The 25,376-nt window shown below is 37.4% G+C and overlaps 1 long non-coding RNA gene across 1 annotated transcript in view; it reads left to right on the top strand.

Moving 5' to 3' along the window:
* Window positions 1-25,376, top strand: part of LOC146401690 (uncharacterized) — a 565,997-nt gene that overhangs the window by 478,181 nt on the left and 62,440 nt on the right. The gene's annotated exons all lie outside the window — the stretch shown is intronic.

The raw sequence follows: 25,376 nt of genomic DNA on the forward strand, positions 1-25,376 counted from the left end.
TCATGGCATATGGAAGTCCCCAGGCCAGGAATTGAATCCAAGCCACAGCTGTGAGCTATGCTGCAGCTGCCGCAATGCCAGATCTTTAACCCACTGCACTGGGCTAGGGATCGAAGCCCCATCTCCTAAGGGACCCAAGCTGCTACAGTTAGATTCTTAATCCACTGCACCACAGTAGCCAGTTTTTATAAATCAGTAGTTTACAAATAAAAATCTGTTTTCTAGGCTTTCTGGAAAAAAATTGGGACGATTTGGCAATACTAGGCTGACATTTCCCCCGGCAACAATAGCCTATTACTGACTGGCAAATATCCTCACACCTACCTGTTTGCTGTAGCCCTCACCCCCTCTCACATCAGCTGAACACAGAGGCTGGCAGTGTTTGTCATCCAGCTTTGCTTTGTCTTCTTATGGTTGGCCTGCTTCACTCATGTCTCCCAGTTGCTTAACCCTCATGGGTATTGGCATTTGTAACTTTAGCTTGCCTTTAAATTTTGTCCACATCCAACCTGAATTTAGCTTTTTTAAAAAATTAAAGTTCAAATGAAGCAGTGAGTAGGGGTGACGAGTATTGGCAATATGATACCATGTAACTAGTTTAACTTTACTTTCCAAAGATTTCAGATGTTCTATAGCCACAGAAATGTCAATTGTGTTATGAATGTCTAATGTGGTCTTAGACCTCTATGTGTCACCAAAAAGTTACAGTTCTTCAGATCACCTACTGAAATGAATTGAAGAAGTTTTCTAGAAAAGGCTTCAAATTACTTTATAGATTAGCCTGAAGCCTTCTCTGCATTTTATTCATTTCTTTTATGGAGCTTAAGTCAGAAATAGCTTTTCTAGTACCATCTATTAGAAGCACATGAAATGTCAAGCCAGATTTATGGATTAAGGAATTGACATTGGATCATAATTCAGTTTAGAGTATAAGGAACAAAAATGCCAAAAATGACTTGGAGCCAATTACTCTTGTGATTACAACAAGAACACAATGCAAAGCCCCTTCTCCCTCCACCCCTGCCCCCAACGCTCATTTTGATATGTATAACAGCCACACAAATATGATATGTACAATTGAATTGGAAACCTTGATTTGCTTACTATTTCTGCTTTTTTCCCCCAGACATCTAATTCTGGACTGCTTCTCTATGACCATCATTTCCTTCCTTCTTTCCCAGTTCCCCACTTCTTCTGAATTTCTCTGCCTTTGTACATAGCTGTCTCTTTCACTAAATTGTGGCTGCCATGATGGAAATCCGTCTCCTTCATTGTTCTCCCAGTTGGTAAGCATGCTACTTGACACCATAGAAGCTCAAAACCTATTTGTAATTATGTAAATAATTGGTGACCTCTAGTACCTCAGACCCTTTCTGTAATTCCATGGTAACATCCTCCTTGTTTTATTTACCTCACTACCAAACCTGAACCCCATAGTCAGCCATAATAGTGAATTCTTGCATTTCACTTTCTTCCATCTCCCTTTGACGAGTTCTTAGATCCAGTAATTACTAGAAAAAGTTTTAAAAGTCATATTTATTGCTTTGAAAATAAACATGTTATAAAATAGTAACTGATCCTTCACAGACAAAAATTAATGAATTATATTCAATCAGTTCTTGTTGCCCCTGTCACCACATGTCTCCAAAATGTTCTAGGATCTTTAGTTAACTCGGTACTCTATACTCATCCTCCTCAGTCACATTAGATGACCTAATCCACCTGTGAAATTTAGGTAACCCAACTTACGCTCCCTTTCTTTTCCACTTCTCTTTTGAAAATATTACTGCATTATTACTTCTTTTCCTTTTTTCATTGGTTCTTCTTTGTCACCACTTGTTAATTGGTTCCTTTCTATCCCATAATCTCTGGATCTTCTTCTGAATCTTTCTGTCTCTTTTTTCCCCCCTTCCCATTTTTCTGTTCTGTTTTTGTTTCTTTGTCTCTCTGTTGGAATCTGACTTTCGTCTCATTCGCATCTCCAAAGTAGCTCTTTTGAAAGTTAACAATGATGTCACAACTGTCAAAGCCAAAACTTTTTCCTAAATTCTTTTCCTCTTAAACATTTGCATTTTAGCACTACATTTATCACTTTCTTTTAAATTCTTTGTAACAATAACTTTCACAATACCATCACATTTTGGTTCCACTGCTTTTTCAATTACTTCTTACCTAAATCCCATTTTTTGTCTTCTCCTTGTCCTACACTCTTAATCATGTAGACACATAATGAATTTTGATTCTTCCCTTTCCTTTGCACCCCTTTGTAATCAGTGTCCAAATCTTGAAGTGTTCACCAGGGGGCAAGACACACATTTAACTAGCCATGTTGCCATCTGACCCTCAGTTTAATATGTAAATCTCCTTTTAGGAGCCTAAGATATTCTAGATGTATATACTCTGGAGAACCTCAAGTAAGTTAGAGATTAAAATCAGGAATGTGTCTGAATCTATAAAACAGAAGAGCAGTTTAATGTTTGACATATGCCAAGTGAGATGATCCTTAAGCACATTAATCTTCTGCCTCTACTTCTGGATGGGATTTAATTCAGAGAAAACGCATCCCCGATGGTCAGTCTCCCCTCACTCCTTTCCAACCAAGAGGAAAGGAGAAAAGAATTCTGTATATTAGAGGTGATCATTCTTAGTTACCAGTGAGAGGAATACAATTCACAAAAGCTTAGGCTAAAGTGGAGGATTTATTGGCAAGAATAATAAGCTTGTGAAAGATAAGCAGTGACTCTGGGACAACCAGAATGGTTGACTCATTATTGAGCCATTGACAAATTATTGAGCCATTGACAGTTGCTTCTCATCCCTTGCCCATGCTTCCCCTTTATTTCAGTTATATTCTCTCTGGTCAACCTTATCCTTGACGCTTGTACCATGCCAACTGGAAATCTGGATTCACATATTCTCACTTTATCCAGCAGAGAGAAGAGGATTCTTCTCTCTGCTCCAATCTTTAAAAATATAAGAAAGACTTCAATGGATCAGCTTGAATCATGTACTAATCCTCAGATCATTTAGGTTGCTTGGGCATGTAGGATCATATAGGAAGCTAGCGGCTCTCATTTACATATAAGATCCATAAGATACAGCACTATATAGCACCTCCCTCAAGTCAAAAATCTGTCCAGATCCAGTACATGATCCCTATTTTAACAGAATGACAATTTAGATTTGCTCTCAAATTTTAGGTAACTTTTCTTTTGGCCATGGCCATGGCATGTGAAAGTTACTGGGCCAGGGATCAAACCTGAGCCACAGCAGTGACAACACTGAGTCCTTAACCACTAGGCTATAAGGGAACTCCCAGAATTCAAACAGGACAGTTTGATTTTAAGCTTTATTTGAATTCAGAAAATTTGACCTTTCCTAGTTTAAAAAATTGATTATTTCATGCATCGTGGCCACTGAGTTGAAAGTCAAGGATTAAGTGCTGACTTCACTGGTCTTAGAATCTCAGAAATCAAAATTACCTTGATAGCATTCACCAAATGGATTTATGACCATTGTGCTTGTGTGCACTTTACAGATGATAGAACACTTTCATGAAAACGCTTGGAATTGCCATCTAGGCTGGCCTGCAGTTGAATTAATGTGGTGCTGGCACAGGCCTGAACAAATGTGCAGGCGTAGAGTCATGCCAGTTTTCTGCTATCTCTACCACTGTGGTAGACATTGTTATTGCTACCCTTTTCCATCATTCTTTCTCCTGGAGACCACTAGGAACCCCTGCTCCTCCATCCCTGGATTTGAGCTCAGGAATATGAAATGGGTGAATATATCTAAGGTCCTGTTTTGACAGTCTTTTGTCAGCAAGATCCCTAAGGAAGAAAAAAATCAGCATAATGGATTATGAGTAACTACATGTGTCTGAGAATAGATGTAGTGGAAACTTCAGACAGCCAAACAATCAAATGCAGAGATGGCTGCCAGAGACCTCCATACTCATCTCAAACAGAAAACTTCTTTTTTTTTTGGATGATGTGATTGAAAACAATTTTCTATGTAAGACACAAAACCCGCAGTTAAGAATAATAATAAAGGGTTACAGAATCAGAAAATTCTTTCCAAGCCATCTAAAAGCACAAAGGCTGACAAAAAGCAAAGCTTGGAACAAGCCGACACAGACCCTAATTCATGAATTCAGCTTGCCTCAGCTTCTGCTGAAGCTTTTTTCTTTTCTTTTTTTTTTTTTTAATTGGATACTCAAGGTCAGTTGTTGCAAATCAGTAATTGGTGATCTATTGTGTTAAACTCACATGAGTAACAGCCAATTCTGTAACAATGACTGCTTTAGGAAATAAAAAATTGTTGTTAGTGCTTTCAGTATCCCAAACAAAAATAATATACTAATGAATCTGCTGAGTACTGATGAGAAGGGTGTAATATGCATTTCCATGGAAATGTCTTGTAATTTAGGATTAATTAATGTCCAATTATTGTAAGCTGTAACTAATAAATTTTAAAAGTCAGCTCTACACTTCCATTTTGTAATGTTTTTATAAAATGGAACATTAGATGTTTTTAATCTTGTCTGTTCTTGCAAAATACCCCAGATAACATGCTGTTTTGCATTTCAAATAATATATACGCATTTAAATGCAAAACCAAGGTCCAATCAGAATAAGATGGCAATCAAATTACAATATTCAATGACGAGTTTTCCAAGCTGACTTCATTAGTAAACTATCATGAATTTCAAGATCTTACAAGGTTTCTATTTGTTTGTACAACTGCAAAGGGCTCAATTATGGAGCTTTGAGAGAGTCTAAAAATAACATCAGACTAATTAAAAGTTTCAACAGGATTTGGGCTAGCACGGTTTTGAAACTCTTTAATCTGTTCAGCTTTCCGAATGGACTTTGGAAGCTAAGGCTCCCTTTTAAATATGTTAAAGTAAAAACAATTGTCAAAGGAAACGAAAAGGAATTTGCAGCCTTCCTCTTCCTGGTACCGAAAATAACAGAAACCAGGGTACAGCTCTGTGTAAAAAGACTAGGCCAGTGGTGAGGGTGCTGCTTCCACTTCCTCCTGGACTCTTATGAGGACTCAGCTCATTTTCTGGTATTAATGTGCATGTTGAAAACAAGCTGGGAGAATCTGTAGCTTCAGGTTGCTGACTATTTGAACAACCCAGGCAAGAGGTTCAGTCTTTGAAGTCATTTTCCCTTTGGGAGGTAAGATCCAGGTAATCAGGAAAAGCTCCGGAGGAGGTCGGGCTATTATGATAATGTTCTGCTGGTGTTCACAATGATACATCATTTGTGTCATCGAACTTTGAGGAAGCTCCCAGTAGGGCTTCCATCTCAACAGGTGCTTGCTTTGTTTGACCAACAGGACACAGTGACAGGGTGGGGGATTAAAAGCAACTAGAGGGCTGAAGCTTTTTCTCATTCATCAGACCATGAAGGACTGTGGTTCATTGAAAGTGGTTTTTGTTTACTTTTTTAACTTTACATTTCTCTGTTTGGACTGTCTTTTTTTTTTTTTTTTTCTTTTTCTTTCTTTTTTTTTTTTAAATAACAGTTCTCATGAGATTTTTCCATAAGATATGAGATAAACTGTCAGGAAATTATTGTCTTTGCAGAAATGCTAATTTCTCACTCTAAGGAATCACAGAAATGAATTTCACTGATTTCAAGGCTTCCAAAGTTGTATAAATACTACATTCATTAAACTCCTATTCTGGAGATGATATAGGTACAAGAGCATCTGTCACTGCCACAGAAAAAAAGCATTAGAGTGAGCTAAGAGCTTGAGGAAGAGTACAGCCTTGTGATTTGGTTTTATGTTGTGCTTATTAATGTGCACACCACTATGGCAAATAGTGTTTATGTTCCTGTGCCGTTTAAATGAACAGAGAAAAGACTAAGACCAAGGCAATGACTTTGTCATTAAATTGTAGGAGGCAAGTTGTGTCTCTCACATCTTCAATGTAATAGTTGTAGTCCTCATTTCAGAGGTTGAATTTCTTTTAGAAGATTTCTTTTATGGTTAAGTATTTTTAAGGGCAATAACCTGTGAATAAAATATCTATTGAGAGAGGGAACTCTAAACTCTTATAAAGTTAACTCAGTTATCTGTGCAAATTGGAGTATGGGTTGCATAAATCAACAACTTCCAAAGTGAATCTCCTAGTTAAATTGAGCCAATAATTTCTACATTTTATCTACTCTCTTCAACAAAAATTATTTTTTCTTCCTAACCAGAGATTCAGTTAAAAACAAAACAGACTAGCTTGAATTTCATCTCACTTTCTTTTTCTGTCCCTAAAGGAGTGTTTGATGAATAGAATTGGTCAAAAGATGGAAGCAAAATGAATGGATACCCCGTAAGATTAATAATCCTTGAAGAATACAGTATTGAGTGAATTCATATTCATATTTTCATCAGACTTATAGCAACAGCTAGCAAATTTTAATCTTAAGGCTATCCAGAATATCAAGATAAATTAGTGGTCAGATTCACTTGTATAGGGTTTTCTAAGTGACTGGATTTCTGCTGAGTAACATCTAGATGGGTCTTTACAAAAGAATGTATCTTGAAGGTAAGAAAAAGGACTAGATGATTGGAGTTCCTGTTGTGGTGCAGCGGAAACTAATCTGACTAGGAACCATGAAGTTTTGGGTTTGATCCCTGGCCTTGCTCAGTGGGTTAAGGATCTGGCGTTGTCGTGAGCTATGGTGTAGACTGTAGATTCGGCTCAGATCCGATGTTGCTATGACTGTGGTGTAGGCTGGCAGCTACAACTCGGATTAGACCCCTAGCCTGGAAACGTCTGTATTCCACAGGTGCAGCCCCAAAAAGACAGACAAAAAAAATAAATAAATAAATAAAAGAAAAGTACTAGATGATCAAAGAAAGTAGCAGAATGCTATCGGAAACACAGAAGCCCTTTAAAAAGTAGCTAAATCCTGTGGTGATTATAGTAGTGGGAAGAAAAAAATACCTTAAAGTTCAATAGGTGAACAGGTGATGAAGGCAAAAGATGCCAGATTATTTCTATCAAAGGGTGATAAGAAAGCAGATGAGAAACACCATCACTTTGTGAAATTAGACATGGGATAATGTTTGAGACCATCTGGACATACCGAATAGCATCCTATTCTATGTTACCCACATGCTATATTCTTTTATGCTGCTTACAACTTAATACATACATCAGTGCATGCAGTAAGATCCTTAGGGATGATAAAAAAGTGCTATTTTATCAACGTCTTTTTCTTTTTTTTTTTTTTTTTTTTTTTTGTGTGTTTTAGGGCCACACTCAACATATACAGAAGTTCCCAGGCTAAGGGTCGAATTGGAGCTACAACTGCTGGGACGCTACAGCCACCACAATGCAGGATCTGAGCCACATCTGTGACCTATACCATAGCTCTTGGCAACACTGGATCCCCAACCCATTGAGCGAGGCCAGGGATTGAACCCACATCCTCATGGATACTAGTTGGATTTGTTTCCACTGCACCACAATGGGAACTCCCTATCAATTTCTCTTTTTAAAGGAAGCTTACCCTGGAGTTCCCGTCGTGGCACAGTGGTTAACGAATCCGACTAGGAACCATGAGGTTGCAGATTCGATCCCTGGCCTTGCTCAGTGGGTTAAGGATCTGGTTTTGCCCTGAGCTGTGGTGTAGGTCACAGACGTGGCTCAGATCCAGTGTTGTTGTGGCTCTGGCGTAGGCCGATGGCTACAGCTCCAATTAGACGCCTAGGCTGGGAGCCTCCATATGCTGCGGGAGCAGCCCTAGAAAAGGCAAAAAGACAAAAACAAAAACAAACAAAAAGAAGCTTACCCTGTTTAACTTTTGAACATTTAAAAAAAAATTATTATTGAAGTATAGTTGATTTACATTTCGTTAATTTCTGCTGTACAGCAAAGTGATTCAGTTATACATATATTCATGTGTGTGTGTGTATACACACCTATATTCTTTTTAATATTCTTTTCCATTATAGTTTACCACTGGATATTGAATGCAGTTCCCTGTGCTATACAGTAGGACCTTATTGTTTATCTAGTCTATGTATAATAGTTTGCATCCACTAATCCCAAACTCCCAATTCATCCTTTCCCTGTCTTATTCCCCTTGGCAATCACAGGTTTGCTCGTATGTCTGTGAATCTCTGTTTCAGAGAAAAGTTCATTTGTGTCATATTTTAGATTGCACATATACATGATATTATATTGGGTTTGTCTTTCTGTCTTACTTCACTTAGTATGATAATCTCTAGTTGCATCCATGTTGCTGAATGACACTATTTCATTCTTTTTTAAGTTTTATTAGTATTCCATTGTATATATATACCACATATCCTTTATCCATTCATATGTCAGTGAACATTTAAATTGTTTCCATGTCCTGATTATTGTGAATAATGCTGCTATGAATATAAGGGTGCATCTATCTTTCTGAATTATAGTTTTCCTGGATATATACCCAGGGATGGGATTGCTGAATCTTATGGAAACTAAAGTTTTAGTTTATTGAGGATCCTCCATACTGTTCTCCATAGTGATTGCACCAATTTATATTCCCTCGAACAGTGTAGGAGGGTTCTCTTTTCTCCACATTCTCTTCAGCATTTGTTATTAGTAGACTTTTTAATGACGGTCATTCTGACCAATGTGAGGTGACATCTCACTGCAGTTTTGATTTACATTTTTCTAATAATTAGCAATTTTGAGCATCTTTTCATGTGCCTACTGGCCGTGTATCTTTTTTGGAGAAATGTCTGTTTAGGTATTCTGCCCATTTTTAAATTGGGTTGTTTATTTATTTTCTCGTTGAGTTGCCTGAGCTATTTGTATATTTTGGAAATTAAGCATTTGTTGATCACATAATTTGCAAATATCTTTTTCCAGTCTATAAGTTTTTTCTGTTTGTCTTGTTTATGGTTTCCTTTGCTGTAAAAAAGCTTGTAAGTTTTATTTATGTCCCACTTGTTTGTTTTTGTTTTTATTTCTATTGCCTTAGGAGACTGAACTAAGAAAATATTGATATGATTTATGTCAGAGAATGTTTTGCCTATGTAGAAGAGTTTTATGATGTAATGTCTTACATTTAAGTCTTTAAGCAAGTTTGAGTTTAGTTTTGGGTATGATGCAAGTGTGTATTTTAACTTCATTGGTAAATCAGTGTAAATATGCAGCTGTCCAACTTTCCTAGCACCCCTTGCTGAAGAGACTGTCTTTCCCCATTGTATATTATTGCCTCCTTTTTGAAGTTTAATTGACCATAGGTGTGTGAGTTTATTTCTGGGCCCTCTATTCTGTTCCATTGATCCATATGTCTGCTTTTTGTGCCAACACCATGCTGTTTTGATTACTATAGCTTTGTAGTAGTATCTAAAGTTTGGGAGGGTTATACTTCCAGTGTTGTTCTTTTTCTTCTGGTTTACTTTGGCAATTATGGGTCTTTTATTGTTCCATATAAATTTTAGAATTCTTTGTTCTAGTTCTGTGAAAAATGTCATGGGTAATTTGATGAAGATCACATTAAATCTGTAGATTGATTTGTGTAGTATGGCCATTTTAACAATATTAATTCTTACAATCCAAAAACATGGGATATCTTTCCATTTTTTTGAATCGTCTTCTATTTCCTTTATTAATTTTTTATAGTTTTCATCAGTATATGTCTTTCACTTCCTTGGTCATGTTTATTCCTAAGTATTTTATTTTTTGATGCAATTTTAAAAGAGATTGAACTTTTAAACTTCTTTTTTTTTTTGTTTTTGTTTTTGTTTTTGTCTTTTCTATGGTTGCATTCATGGCACATAGAGGTTCCCAGGCTAGGGGTCTAATCAGAGCTGTAGACACCGGCCTACGCCACAGCTGCAGCAATGCAGGATCTGAGCCGTGTCTGTGACCTACACCACAGCTCATGGCAATGTGGGATCCTTAACCCCCTGAGCAAAGCCAGGGATCGAACTCACAGCCTCATGGTTCCTAGTCAGATTTGTTAACCACTGCACCAAAACAGGAACTCCAAACTTTTAAACATTTTAAATCTCTTTTGATCATAACAGATTTTAAACATGGTTTCATTTTTCTCATAGGGGTGTACCTCTTCTCTCCTAAGAAAAACAACTATCAGGATGAAATTGGAATCATGCAGATAATTCACACTTTTAGAAAAGAAGTAGTGAGTAGAGAATTTAACCCAGCTTTTAAACAAAAGATGCAGAATAGGTGCTTATTCTTAGAGATTGCTTTGCCATAACTAGGATAAAGGTGCACATATGAACATAGATGACCATTTGTCCTTTTAGTATTTGCCCAGCACTCACATACCTTTCTGAACAGAACTCCTAGATGCTTTCTTGGAATTAGCTTATTCCCAATGAATACTGGAAGAACCACTCCCTTTTACCTAGCTAAGCCAAAAGAATATTTACTCCCTGTAATCCAGTGGGAGCAGCAGAAAATGTTTGGAGTTCTCTTCTATCTGAGAGCCAGCCTCCTGATCAGAGTCTCCATCCTCAAGACTATTGCAGTTGACCTTCCATATATATCCACAGGTTCTGAATCTGCAGATTCCCCACTGTTGGATGTGGAGGTCTGACTGTACTATGCAATTTTATATAAGGGGCTTGAGCATCTGTGGACTTTGGTATCCGTGGGGAGTCCTGGAATTAATCCCCCTTGGTGCTCAGGGATAGCTGTATTGTGGTTCCTGCCCCCTTATTTCTAGCACTGCCTTGGTTTCCATTCATTCTCAAGCCCAGGTCTTCAGGCTCCTATACATTCTCCAAACTCACTATATCTGTCCAATAAATTTCCTTTAGCTAAAGTTAGCCAGAGTCCATTTCTGTTGTTTTCAACTAAAAAATTATGACATATGGAATCTTTAAGGCAGCTTAGAAACTGAGAGGACATAAAATGTGGAGTGAAAAAGAAAGAATCAATGTCAATAACACAGAATTTTAAATCAGACCATTAAAAAAGAAAGCTGTTGGATGTTGGTTCTCAGACTCGCTGCAGGAGTCGTGGGAGGTAAAAGTGATGCTGAGAAGATAACATCCCTCTGAAGGGATGCTTCCCTTAACACATATGCCTGACAAGCACTTCTGTCCTCAGAAAACACTCTCTGTGAAGGACTTAGACCAATGGTCCTCAATCTTTTTCCACCCCAGCATACCAGAGGGAGAAGAAAGACTCATCAACACTAATGTCCCCTGGCAGTAGTGATTCTCAGTTCTGGAGGCAGATCAGAAAGGGTGAGCGGGCTGGAGAAGTCCTTTGGGTGATTGGAATTCTTCTCTCCCCCACACCTGTCAGCTTTAAAAGACAAGTGCTTTTGATGGTAGGTGACAAGTTGGAATAAATTTGAAAAGTAGGATTAAGTACTGATAAAAAAGAAGCCACAGAAAATGTACCAGCAATAAAACATAAGGTAATACATTTTATTTATTTATTTTATTTTTTGCATATAACTACATAGTTTCAAACATTTATTAATTTGCTATTTGTTTTTCTTTTTTATCTTTTGTTATTATATTTTAATAGTTATTTCCCCAATACAGTTTTTTTTCTACATACAGCATGGTGACCCAGTTATGCATACATGTACACATTCTATTTTCTCACATTGTCATGCTCCATCATAAGTGACGAGACATAGTTCCCAGGGCTACACAGCAGGATCTCATTGCTAACCCACTCCAAAAGCGATTGTTTGTATCTATTAACCCTAAGCTCCCAAACCACACCTCTCCCTCCCCCTCCCCCTTGGCAACCACAAGTCTATTCTCCAAGTCCATGATTTCCTTTTCTGTGGAAAGGTTCATTTGTGCTGTATATTAGATTCCAGATATAAGTGATATCATATGGTATTTGTCTTTCTCTTTCTGACTTACTTCACTCAGTATGAGAGTCTCTACTTCCAACCATGTTGCTGCAAATGGCATTATTTTGTTCTTTTTAATGGCTGAGAAGTATTCCATTGTCTATACGTACCACATCTTCCTAACCCAGTCATCTGTTGATGGACATTTGGGTTGTTTCCATGTCTTGGCTATTTTGAATAGGGCTGCAATGAACATGCGGGTGCATGTGTCTTTTTTAAGGAAAGTTTTGTCCAGATATGTGCCCAAGAGCGGGATTGCTGGGTCATATGGTAGTTCTGTGTGTAAATTTCTAAGGTAATACATTTTAAAAACAATTTAGTGTTGTTTTTTCAGCCTTCTTGTTTTAAGTTTGAAGATAGTGAGGCATAGAGAGGTAGAACTTTCCCTAACCCTGGGAATTAACCCTATAGCCAATCTGCTAAGGTAGGACTTCAGGCTCTTGGTTCTCAAGCTGTGGCCCATTCAACTAAAACATCCTACATTCCTATTTTTAAAATCTTTTTCCAAATAATGTTCGTTCTTAATGTATAAGAGTAGTTATTTACTCATCAAATATACATCATGGTATATTAATTTAAAAACACATAGTAAAATTTCAAATTCATTTTATTTTTTCTTTGCAAGACATAATTCACCAGAAAACTAAATATTAAATTTTGGAAAATATGTTTTTTGGAGGATCAAATTCATTTTACATTTTTTTTTTCCTTCTGTCTTTTTGGCATTTCTTGGGCTGCTCCCACAGCATATGGAGGTTACCAGGCTAGGGGTCAAATCGGAGCTGTAGCCACCGGCCTATGCCAGAGCCACAGCAACATGGGATCCGAGCCATGTCTGAGACCTACACCACAGCAACGCCAGATCCTTAACCCACTGAGCAAGGCCAGGGACCGAACCCGCAACGTCATGGTTCCTAGTCGGATTCGTGAACCACTGAGCCACGACAAGAACTTCTCAAATTCATTTTACATTTTAAAAAAATCACCAGCAAACTTTGTATGTGACAATTATTGACAAAACATTCAGGACCACATCTGCATGTAAATTGAGGTACATCTTTAATATAAAAAATGAATACCGGGAGTTCCTGTCATGGATCAGCAGAAACAAATCTGGCTAGTAACCATGAAGATGGAGGTTCAATCCCTGGCGTAACTCAGTGGGTTAAGGATCTGGTGTTGCCTTGAGCTGTGGTGTAGGTTGTAGACGCGTTGCTGTGTCTGTGGTGTAGGCCAGCGGCTACAGGTCCGATTTGACCTCTAGCCTGGGAACCTCCATATGGCACGGGTGTGGCCCTAAAAGGACAAAAAAAAAAAAAGAGTATCAATCCACATTAAAGAATATCACTTCAGATATACTTCATATGCTCTTTGAAGTAAGAAAACATCATGAAAATCTCCATTTGAAATTGACTACATTAGACACTAAACTGACCTCTCTTTTATTTTCTACAAAAAGCATGCTTTCTTTTTTTTTTTTTTTTTTTCAAAGTGAGATGACTTGTACCATTTTGGACAGTCTTTGAAATTTTATTCTGAGTAATCTTTCATTCTTCTCTGCTTTTTTAAAGTGTAGAGACAGCTGATAGAGTTATCAAGCAGTTATTATTCTATGCATTCCTATTTGGTTTTTGTCTTTCTATTTCTCATCATTCATTGATGATACAAACAGACTTGTCTTTTGACTGAAATTTCTTTTTTTAAGGTTTATAATTTCTGAATAGCATGGCCTTCTGTGATAAAGACCCATCAAAAGCATCGTTATTCTGCATTTATCTGCATTAAACTGACTATTTCATCTATTAGTATTTAAAAGGTTCTGCTTTTTTTTATTCTGTATCTGACTATAGTCTTCTAATTATCATCTCTATTATCTGCTGGGATAAGGCTTTGACTTAGACTGTGGGTCAAAAATATCACATTATTCAAATTACCTTTGACAAAATAAAAAAAAATGTGTTCCCATGCAATCTTATTATTTTGGTGAAGATGGAAAATGACTATCATTTAGCACTTCTGATGCTGCACTGATCTTTCATACCTATTGCCTCTGGTAACACGTTGCTATGCAGGATATACTGAAATAAACGATTTGTCCTTCAGTTCTTTCAGTCCTGTGTTCTTTCTGTATTAATGGGGTTCCACATACTTTTCTTTTCAAACTCCTGGAATTGCTGTATATGATGATAACCGTTCAGCTGATCTCCTTCTCTCTGAACACTGGCCATTGTAATCTGTAATACAGCAAATGAGTAAAAATAGTTGGAAAGGGGGTTGGGATTTTAAAATGAAGTTATGTTCAGAGTGGGGAAAACACAACTTGGATTGGAGATCGACAAAAGCAAGCAACTAAGACTTTTCCAAGTTACCTGAGACCTCCATAAAACGTATTCAGCTTTAAAATCTGGAATATGCTGGAGTGGTTTCAAAATCCTGTGCCCAAGCATTTTTTTTTTTTTGTATTTTTATTGTGTATTTTTATTCCTTCTCACTGCGTTAATAGTGACACATGTGTACTAAACTCTTCTGGCTAGTAACAAAATTTCTGCCTTTGCTGACCTCTCAACTTTGACTCATAAATGCTAATCTTATCTTGTTTATTTGATATTATTTACAAAATACTCAGGGAAAGATGGAATTCTGAGTTTCGTTTTTTAATTTTAAATATTACTTCAATTTAGAAGAGTACAGAACCAAAAGGAATCTTAAGTTTTCAGAGCAAAGCATGGACTGTGCCTGAAAGGCAGGTATCAGTCTTATAAAAGGAAACGTAAATGACACAACGTATTTGGTGACCTGTTCAAAATATTTCAGTCCTTTTAGAAGGCTATCTCAATCCTATTAGAAAAAAATCCTATCAGATTTAACATCTTCATGTCAAACATCCTAAATTTTTTAGGAACAGAGACCATATGTATCCTGCTGTTATGAACACAGCCCTGGAATCAGAATCTAATGATGTGAGTCATTGCCTCTTCCTAGCTGTGGGCTTATTTCAAGCCATTGTACTTGTGTGCGTCTGGTTTCTTCTGAGAGAGTTATATCAGTGTAATTTGTTAAGGAATTGCATTCAGTAGTTTAAACTTACTGTCATCACTATCATCACTAAGGACAATAACACAGACACAACACCTACTAAGTAAAGGACCTTTTGCTAGGTAACGTGAGAAACAGATAATGTGATCTCTGCCAGAACGAAGCTGAGCACTTAGTAGAGAGGAAAGACATATCCACAAAATGTGACCTACATCAACAAGGTAACGGGTGCCCCATGTTAAGTCATGGGTGCAAAAATAAGTTCTACTGAAATTCAAAGGAGAAACAATATGTTCACTGGAGTAGCCAGAAAGTCAGCATATTCTCAAAGAATGCCACATGTGGCTTCTGAAAAGACAAGATTAAATTGAGGCTCATTCCTTATACATGGTATGTGAACTGAACAGAACTTAATTGGGAGTGAAAAAGAACACTTCTATTGCCTTTCACTGAAAGACATCATATCACTCACTTATTCATTCAACAAATAATGACAATTTCTCTACAGTATGCCAGATGAAAGAATATAAATTTTAAAAAAATGTAGTTGTATTCCAAAGGAATCCTGTAGTTATGTGGAAGGAAGCTGACTGAAGCTAAGATAAATAAAATGATTTTCTCACTTGACCCAAATGAGAAATAACACAACCAGGATTCCAAATAGATTGTGACTGGTTTCATATGAAATTCTATTTCTACTCTGAACCTCACATTCATTCCCAGTTACACTTTTTTTCCTCATTCACACATACACACACACACACACACGCACACACACGCACACGAACACACACACACTATATGTACCTATTGGCAAGAATGTAGTATGGAAATATTTAATAATTGACTGTGTGCTTTTAAAAAATCATTTCCCCCCAACCTGTTTTCTCACCATTCAAGCAGAAGGAAGAGCTTACCATATACAATGAACTGAAAGAAGAGCTAAATCAAGAGAGTAAAGTGTCAATTTATTGGATTTATTTTGTTTAGGTAAATTTTGGAAATTTCCAAAAGAAATAATGATCTTGAAAATCATGGCTTTTTTAAAGAAATTATTTTTATATTTTCCATTGTACTTGGTTTACAGCGTTCTGTCAATTTCTACTGTACAGCAAAGTGACCCAGTCACACAAATACATACATCCTTTTTCTCACATTATCCTCCATCGTGTTCCATAAGTGACTAGATATAGTTCTCTGTGCTATACAGCAGGATCTCATTGCTTATCCACTCCAGATGCAATAGTTTGCATCTGTTAACCCTAGACTCCCAGTCCATTCCACTCCCTCCCCCTCTCCCTTAGAAACCACAGATCTATTCTCCAAGTCTATTTTCAAGAGCCAAGCACTTAAGAACTATTTTTTTAAATTTTCTTATTTCAGACACTCAGTTTTGTATATTAAGAAACAAATGAAAATTCAGAACACGAGTTTATATCTAAAACCAATGTTTCTCAAAGCATGATCTGTAAACCATGTATATCAGAAGCATCATAAAAATTCAGGTTGTGGAGCCCTACACTGAGTCCACAAGGACAAGAACAGGAATATGAATTTTAAGAAGCAGCCTAATTTTCCTTGTCCATAATAAATTTAGAGCAGCTCTACTCAAATTATATTTATAGGTAAGACACAATAAAATCATCATTTCTTTTCCTGCTTAAATAGAGGTAAGAGTTTGGTCAACAGTGTAGAGACAGTTGGAGGTATATGACTAGTGTAGAGGTGATTTAGGGCCAGTGAGAAGGGTACACAATTCCACCTGTGCCAACCCAGGGAAAGTTGTGGCATAACAGAAATACCACTGGAAACCTGGGTATCTTTGGGAAAGTGCCAGTGCAGGCAGGACCAAACTGTGATATAATTTGCAGATTGTCTCACCTCCAGGGAACTGCAAACCTCCTTAGAAAATACCTGTTTCAGAGTTCCTGTCCTGGCACACCAGAAACAAATCCAACTAGTAACCATGACGTTGTGGGTTCCATCCCTAGCCTCGCTCAGTGGGTTAAGGATCTGGCGTTGCTGTGAGCTGTGGTGTAGGTCGCAGACATAGCTCAGATCCCAAGCTGCTGTGGCTGTGGCGTAGGCCGGCAGCTACAGCTCCCATTAGACCCCTAGCCTGGGAACCTCCATATGCCGTGAGTGTGGTCCAAAAAAAAAAAAAAAGAAAAGAAAAGAAATTCCCATTACGGCTCAGCAGTTAAGAACCTGACTAGTATCCATGAGAACATGAGTTTGACCCCTGGCCTCGCTCAGTGGGTTAAAGATCTGGCCTTGCCACAAGCTGCAGTATAAGTCACAGATGCAGCTCAGATCTGGTGTTGCTGTGGCTGTGGTGTAGGCCATAGCTGCAGCTCCAACTGCAGCCTGGGAACTTCCATATGCTGAGAGTATGACCCTAAAAAGAAAAAAAAAAAGAGCCAAAACCCAAGTTTCACCATTACTCCAGAGTAATGAAAGGGCCATACCCAGAGGAGGCATAGATAGGGATGTGCCTTAGTGAGCAGTAAGTATGAAGAACATACAGTTAGAGTAACCAAATGGTATGGGTTGAATTGTGTATCCTCTCCCATAAAAGTCCTAAACCTTGGTTAGGACTTTACTTGTGGCTAGACTGGATATGTAGATAGGGTCTTTACAAAGACAGCCAAGTTAAAATGATGTCATTTGGGTGGGCACTAATCCAGTATAATTGCTGTTCTTATTAAAAAAATGGGAAATTTGGATGCAGAGACCTCATGGAGGGAAAACAATGTGAAGTGACACAAAGCTATCTACAAGCTGAGGAGAGAGTTCTGAAATAAAGCCTTTCTTCACAGTCCTCAGGAGTAAGCAGTTCTGCTAACACCTTAGTTTCAGACCTCTAGCCTCCAGCATCATGTGGAAATGGGACTTAGTTTGCAGTCTTTCAGGGGAAATACAGCCTGTAAAGTCAGACTGATATTTTTCTATTCTGAGCTCTCTCAGATTTACTCAGTTACACTGATCTTTCTATCATCTCAGTACATCAGTAGTAAATATAACAGGGCCAGAAACTAAAGTCCAAGACCAGGTAAGAAGTGCTACACCTCAACTAAAGGCAGACAGGACCACAGATGGCATACAGATTCAATATCTCTGAGATGCCTGAAGCGTACAGAAATCTTTCTACTTTGGCCTGGGAAAGGGGCATGGTGCTGAGGAGAAAAGTAGATCAGGAGAAAATCCTGAATCGAATGAGTAGCTCCCAAAATACTATTTCTCATACCAGACCATTACTGAATTATCTCAACGATCACCATCAGTAGACATTGGAAGTTGAGAGCTTAGCCAGAAGATACGTTTTTTTTTTTGTTTTGTTTTGTTTTGTTTTTACATAGCCAGATTTTTGAAGTATAAATACATAAATCATTTTAATTTCAGCAAATATGCCTGGCACTTACAGGTTGAGAGTACAGGAATGAATGTCTCTGTTTATTGATTAATGAATGATGCTGATGCAGTGTGAAGCACTTTTCACATGTCATTGCTGTTTCTCACATCAGCCTCACATGTAGATATTAGTATCAGCCTTCAGCAAATCAACAAACAAGATCATCAAGATTATGTCGTCATCCTTAGTGACTAGGGTAGGAATTAAATCCAGGACTGTTTGCCTTTTTTACCTGCCCTTTATTATTTATGCCCTAATAATTTTTAAACAGAATAATATGAGAGGTATTGAATTGCAATAAACAGTCCCATAAGTGTCATAGAAATGCATGAACAGAGTGAAGTAGGAGCAGGAAGTCACTATTGCCAAAGGTCTCAGTAGCTGTTATATAGAAAAGTAATATTTTTAGCTGTGTTTTGGGTTAGGATAAGAGTTTTGGAAGCAATGGATGGGAGGAAAGATATTCCAGGAGGAGGTCATAAGTCAAGTGTGGGGTTATGAAATGTTATAGCTTGTGCAGAGGAGGATGGAGAAGCTGGACTATCCAACCTCAGCATGAGTCTGCCAGGGAGCAGGTCTACACTGGGGAGGTGTGTTGGGCCAGCAGGTGAAAGCATAATGGAGTCATGTAGTTTTATAAGTAGAGAAATGCTTGTGAACAGATTTGTTTTTAGGAAGAACTAAGGGGAAAATGGAAAGTAGGTTAAGGGAGGCAACATATGATGCGAAGACCCAAGGGCCAGGGATGGGGGTGGGGAGCAGGAGTCCCTTTGCAATGATGGAGGAGAAAGATGATAAGGTCTTAGAGGGCAAGGCACTGATTTTGGAGTCCTTCTTGAAGTGGAATTAAGAAGACATTGGTGGTTAATGGTATATTTGGAGTCAGATGAATGTACAATTGAGAATTCAAGTCCTTATTTTGCAAGATGGGTAAATTGGGATGATTGTAAACATTACAGGAAATCAAGACAGTCTCAGTGTGATCATCAGTATTTGTATGAGATCTTACAGGGAGAACTGTGTACAAGGAGAAGAGAAACTAGCAAAGGAGCAGAGGCCAGAAGACTAGCAACATTCAAAATCTTAAGTATAATGGAACTCTTGGCATGTCTTCTTCACTCAGACTTTCAGCCATTTATTTTCCTTAAAATAAATGATCTAAATATTCAAGAAATGTAAGGTTTTAGTGGAAAGAGTTCTGACTTAGTAAGGTTCCAGTGCCAAATTTGCCACTAATTAATTATGTGACCTTTGGCACATCACTTAATGTAACTCAGATGGCATCCTCATCTTTAAAACTAGATCTTCAAGGTCCCCTTTCTTGCTTTCAAATACAATGATTCTGACTTGATAGTTTCTTTGATTAGAAAATTTTAATTGAAGTATATCATAGTCTGTTGTGCTATGTATTAGTTGTGGGAAAAAGCATTAATGATAGAATCCTAACTTGTGACTATAGAACTTCCAGGCTTTTGCACCTCAAAGTCATCAGTAATTAGACCTTAGCATTTCTCTCTATTTCCACCACTAATGAGAACAAATTCTATAGACTAGAAATATGATACAACACACTGAGAATATGAGAAAAGTTATCAGGACTGGGTGGAAATTTTCCCAAATTGTCATTGTAACTTATTGACATAATTGTCATCATTAATAGTGTCTGTGAACAGAGATGCTACATAATATAAAAAAAATTCTTCTTTATTTGAAAAGCTCATGTTATAAATAGGAAATAATATTTGGATATTGAATTCTTACAACAATCTAAAATCACTGTATATATGGGCTTTGCAATGAGGGAGAAAGAGGATTAATCCCACAGCCTTGCCCCTGAGTTCTAGATTCTCCCATTCCAAGTATCGTACATAGTTACAAAAAGCCCACCATCTGAGACATCATGTTCCTCAAAGAGAGAAATTGTTATAGAGTTTGTCTTATGACATAATAAAATGACCCACTTTTTAAAAGATGCCCCAGTCTCTCAGAACTGAGAGGAATTCAAGCAAAGTCTTTGCAAGGTGAATTAATGGCCCAAAGAATAGCCTTATGCCAAGCTAGTAAGTCAGAGAAAATCATTTCAACCTTCATCCAGAAATTAAATGGTTATTGATTGATATGGAAGATACTGTAACCTTTCAGATTAAATTAAGAAATGTTGCTGAGCACAATTAAAATTTTTCTAATGTAAAGCTGTTTGCAGAGTGCATTTTTGACTAAATTCCATCTCTGAGGTTAATTACCATGTCTAGGGTCCAGAAATAATAGATTAAGTGGAAAGTTGGCTCCAAAAGTTAAAGAGTGGGAAGAAGCAAGAAGTATCCAAAAGTGATTTATATCCTACTGATGAATTTGAGGGAGGAAAGCCAAATAACCACACTACTCTTCTATACTCAAAATTTTAGGCTAAAGGGATGGTATAAAATTAAGAGAGTATCCATTTCTTCCAGTAGGGCAGGGGCAGCTCCACATTTTGCCCATTAGAAACCATTTCATTCTTGCTGGTTAGGCTAGAGGTAGAATGTCTTATAGAGTGTGCTAGAGACATCCTAGGCAGTATTCATAAACTTTGTTTCCAAGGAGCTCACGATTATTTAAGGAAAGCAATGTGGAAGTTCAGTTAACTCCTTCATGAAAATGAGAAAGAAAGAATAACCTCTCACTGCAAAAATCTGTCTCAAAGTGACAAGAGTAGGTTGATAGTCTGCAGAAGCTGCAAAAGGTGCTGAGTCTTTGTCTCAAACACACTATTAATTGGCTGGGTTTAGATAAGATATCCAACTTGGGAGTTCCTGTTGTGGCTCAGTGGTTAACGAATCTGACTAGGAACCATAAGGTTGCGGGTTTGATCCCTGGCCTTGCTCAGTGGGTTAAGGATCTGGCATTGCCGTGAGCTGTAGTGTAGGTTGCAGACGTGGCTCGGATCCCGCGTTGCTGTGGCTGTGGCATAGGCCGGTGGCTCCAGCTCCAATTCGACCCCTAGCCTGGGAACCTCCATATGCTGTGGGAACAGCCCAAGAAATGGCAAGAAGACAAAATTAAAAAAAAAGAAAGATATCCAACTTAACTCTCCCCTTTTTTTTTCTCATCTGTAAGATGAATTGGGCTAAATGCTTGCTGAAGTTGTTCTGGTTCTATAATATATTAATAATAAATATTTTAAAAGTTAGAGAAAGTAAAATGTAAATGTATATCTTGAAGTTCAGTTATGAGGGTCCATGCTATAACCCTACCTCACTAGAACAATTCTGGATAGTGAATATGCACTTTTAAGGAACTCCAACTAAACTTTTTTTTTTTTTTTTTATCTTTTTAGGGCTGCACCCCCAGCATATGGCATTTTCCAGGCTAGGGGTCAAATCACAGCTGTAGTTGCTTGCCTATGCCACAGCTGCAGCCATGCCAGATCTGAGCTGCATCTGCAACCACACCTCAGCTCACAGCAACGCCGGATCCTTCACCTACTGAGTGAGGCCAGGGACTGAACCTGGGTCCTCATGGATACTAGTCAGTTCTATTTCTGCTGAGCCATGATGGGAACTCCTAAATTTGTTTTTATATAAAGCAGGCTTCCAAAAAGAAAATCAGGAAAGGGCCCTTTAAAAGTGTAGCTCATTGCAAAAATAGTAAAGAATATATACTTAAAAAAAGACTAAAAGCCCTTCATGACACATTCAGGGAAGAGATGCCCTCATAACTTTTACCAGTTAATTGATGCATAAAAGGTTGTGAAGATTAATGTACATCAAAATCAAAACTAAATTGAATTTTTGACATTTTTGCAAATAAAAACCCCAAAGAATACATAGGTGCCTTTTGATTTGTCACAGCTGGAAGACTCTGAATCATGAAGCGCTCTAGGAAAGGCCATTAAATAGCGTTAGATGGTTTGTCAGTGTGGAGGAAAAGTAATTGAAGAACCAAACTGTGTGTATGGGCATTGCATTTTAAAATATTTACCAAACAGAGATGAAGTGAGTCTTTTTCTTCCACAACTAAAGCAAAAGTGTTGATTAGGTAGTCAACAGGAAAAATTTATAATTTAAATCCTTTTTAAAAAATTCAGTCAGATTATATAATATTTGCTTAAAGCTATTTCTGATCTGCATTAAAGACAAAAACAAACTTGCAGCCTAAGCTACCTGTTTTTTAAATTTTTATGAGAAGAGAAAAGATTTAAAAGCCAACCACTGGTTTCTATGAATATAATATTTGAAAACAGCGGTGTTGTGTGAAAGAAAGTAAAATAAGAACCTAAATTCTTAGTATTGGTTCAATAAGACTAGAAATTAGAAAACAGTTTCAGATAACCTTATTCTGATACTCTTAGTCTCATTGATAAGGGCAATCACTTTTTTTTTAAGAAACAGCAATGAAATAAGCAAATACTAGCATATCTTTAAGTCAATGAGGGTCCCATTTTTATTCCTTGAAAAAGAATCCTAATACTAATCATACTAACAGTTAGGTAAGTGAAATGCCTTTTGTAGTAGATATAAAATAAGAAACATATAGATCAACACAAAATCTATGTAGGACTCAAATACATAAGACCCACAGGAGACCTAATCATAGCATCACTGGGTTTCCACATGGTCTGAAGTTCCCCAGGAAGAAGTTAGTTGCAGCATATGAAAGCAATTCTGCCATCCAAATAACTGAATAACTTTATCTGATTCTACTCATAAGAACTTAAGTTTAGGTAGGGGAATATATATATACTGCTAATAAAGACAAGCCAGAAAGATTTGCATTTAATAATTCCAAAAAAGCTCTTGTCACTATCTCCATTGTCTTTATCTCCAATGATTATCTTAACAGTTGGCAAAGTGCAAACTGTTCATAAGATACATGTGTCAAAAATAAAAAACAGGCTTTCCCATTGTGGTTCAGGGGTTAACAAACCCAACAAGTATCCTTGTTGGTTTGATCCAGATGTGGATTCGATCCCAGGCCACGTTCAGTGTGTTAAGAATCCATTGTTGCCGTGGGCTTTGGTGTAAATTGCAAACAAGCCTTGGAATTCTGTGTTGCTGTGGCTGTGGTTGTGGTGTAGGTCGGCAGCTACAGCTCCCATTCGACCCCTAGCCTGGGAATGTCCACATGCCTCAGGTGTGGCCCTGAAAAGACAAAAAATTAAGAAAATAAATAAAAAATTAAAAAAATCCTGCTCTTGAAAAACTGACTTTCACATGGAACTGAAGGAAGGAACAGTTTCTATACCTGGAAGGACAGCCGAATTTTGTTTTAATCAGTTAGAAAGTGTCTAAAACTCTAACATTCTAAATGAGGTTAATAAACCAAGAAGAGTTAATATGAAAACAAATTTCATAATCAGCTTGTAAATAAACACTACTGCATATTCTATGATGGCTAGTCCCATGGTTGAGGCAAGTCAGAACAGATTTTACATATATTCCTACAGTTCAGACCTTTATGTGGAAATAGATCATAAGAAAATATTTTAATAAATGGCATTACTATTTAATAAGAATAATAATAGCAGCAAGCAATCAAAAGCTGCTTCTCCCTGTGAGGAGTTTTCTTCAACCTCCAGAATAACTATTTTCAAAATCACCTCCTAAAGAAGTCTAAAACATCTAGTCATTTCTCACTGGGGTCACCACTACCTCTCATTGAGCATGAGGTGAGCATCCCAGCTTTTACAATTAAGAGTCTGACTAAGTTGAGGTTTCTCTGATGACTCCCTAACTTGTCGCCTAAAGCTGATAATCTTTAGGAATGTGGACAGTCTGAAATGAGCTTTCCTACATACCTCAATAAAGATTTCAAGTTCCTACTTTGGGTAGGTAGATTTTACCTTTTTTTTTTTTTTTTTTTTGGCCACATCTGCGGCATGTGGAAATTCCTGGGCCAGGGATTGAAACTGCATTGCAGTTGTGACCTGCACCACAGCTGTGGGAATGCCAGATCCTTATCCCACTGTGCCACAAGGTATTTAAATTTTAAATACAAATTGTTTGTGGGAAATTCAGGTAAAATTCTGGTTCTTATAAAACACTGGTCAAGAGGTTAATGTAAGGCAATAGTTGTAGCCACCCAAAGAGAGATTATAACCTGAAAAGCTTTTAATCACAATATTTAAATTTTCAGGGAAAAAAAACAAAACTAAAAAGAGACCATGAACAAACAATAACAATCATCCCTCAGGAGAAACTCAGAAGGAGCTAAGTGACTTATCAAACTCAGAGACTTTTGAGTAAGATAAGGGTGAATAGTATCCTTTGGATTTGGACAATATGGTGACCCTAGAGCATGAAGTTTCAATGGGAAGTCATAATAAATTGAAAGGAATGAGAGGTGAAGAGTTGAGAACAGTAACCATGATACTTAGGCAACCCTGGCATGCATACTCCAGGGCCAGAGCTCTAGGTTTTAATTCCTCCTCAGACATTAAAGGTATAGCCTTGAGCAAGCTAATTAACATCAAAATACTATGTTTTTTTCTCTGCACATTTGGGGATGGTAATAGTATCACCTAGAGTTTTGAGAAAATAAAATGAAATATTGCATGTAATTTGCTAGAATGGCACCTGGCATATGGCAAGCACTCAATAAATGTCAGCTATTATTTTGAGAAGAAGAAAGATATAAAGTCAAGTGAATAGTTTTTGTGTCCTTTGTGACTTTGTTTTGTTTTGTCTTGGAATTTATGTGAATAGATGTATCTGAGTAGATGGATGTTTTAGATAGGATTAAATTGAGCCCATTCATAGGCTAAAGAAAATCAGCTAGTAAGGAGAGAAAAGGAAGTACTTGAATTTTGCTTAGTTAGGGAAGGAAATGTTTCCATTTGGAAGATATACTTTGTATGCCTTCTAGGGATAGATGAGATACTCTGGGAAGGGAGTTTAGCTGGTGTAAGACATTAGAAGCAGGAAGAAGCTGCATTGAATGAAACAAGGAGAAGGTGTGTTTTAATACTGAAATCTACAGGTTGAATGTAGAATCTGTATCAGACTTGGGTACAAGTAGTTTATTGAGAGGTGTTCCCAGGGAGCAGAGGTAAATGACCATGGAGATTGAAACTGGAAAGGGGGGAA

Source organism: Sus scrofa, chromosome 7, assembly GCF_054392235.1.
Source record: "Sus scrofa isolate SSC_HxYL_T2T_F1_AM1 chromosome 7, Sscrofa_HxYL_maternal_Yorkshire_Landrace_v2.0, whole genome shotgun sequence".
NCBI classification, from domain to species: Eukaryota; Metazoa; Chordata; class Mammalia; order Artiodactyla; family Suidae; genus Sus; species Sus scrofa.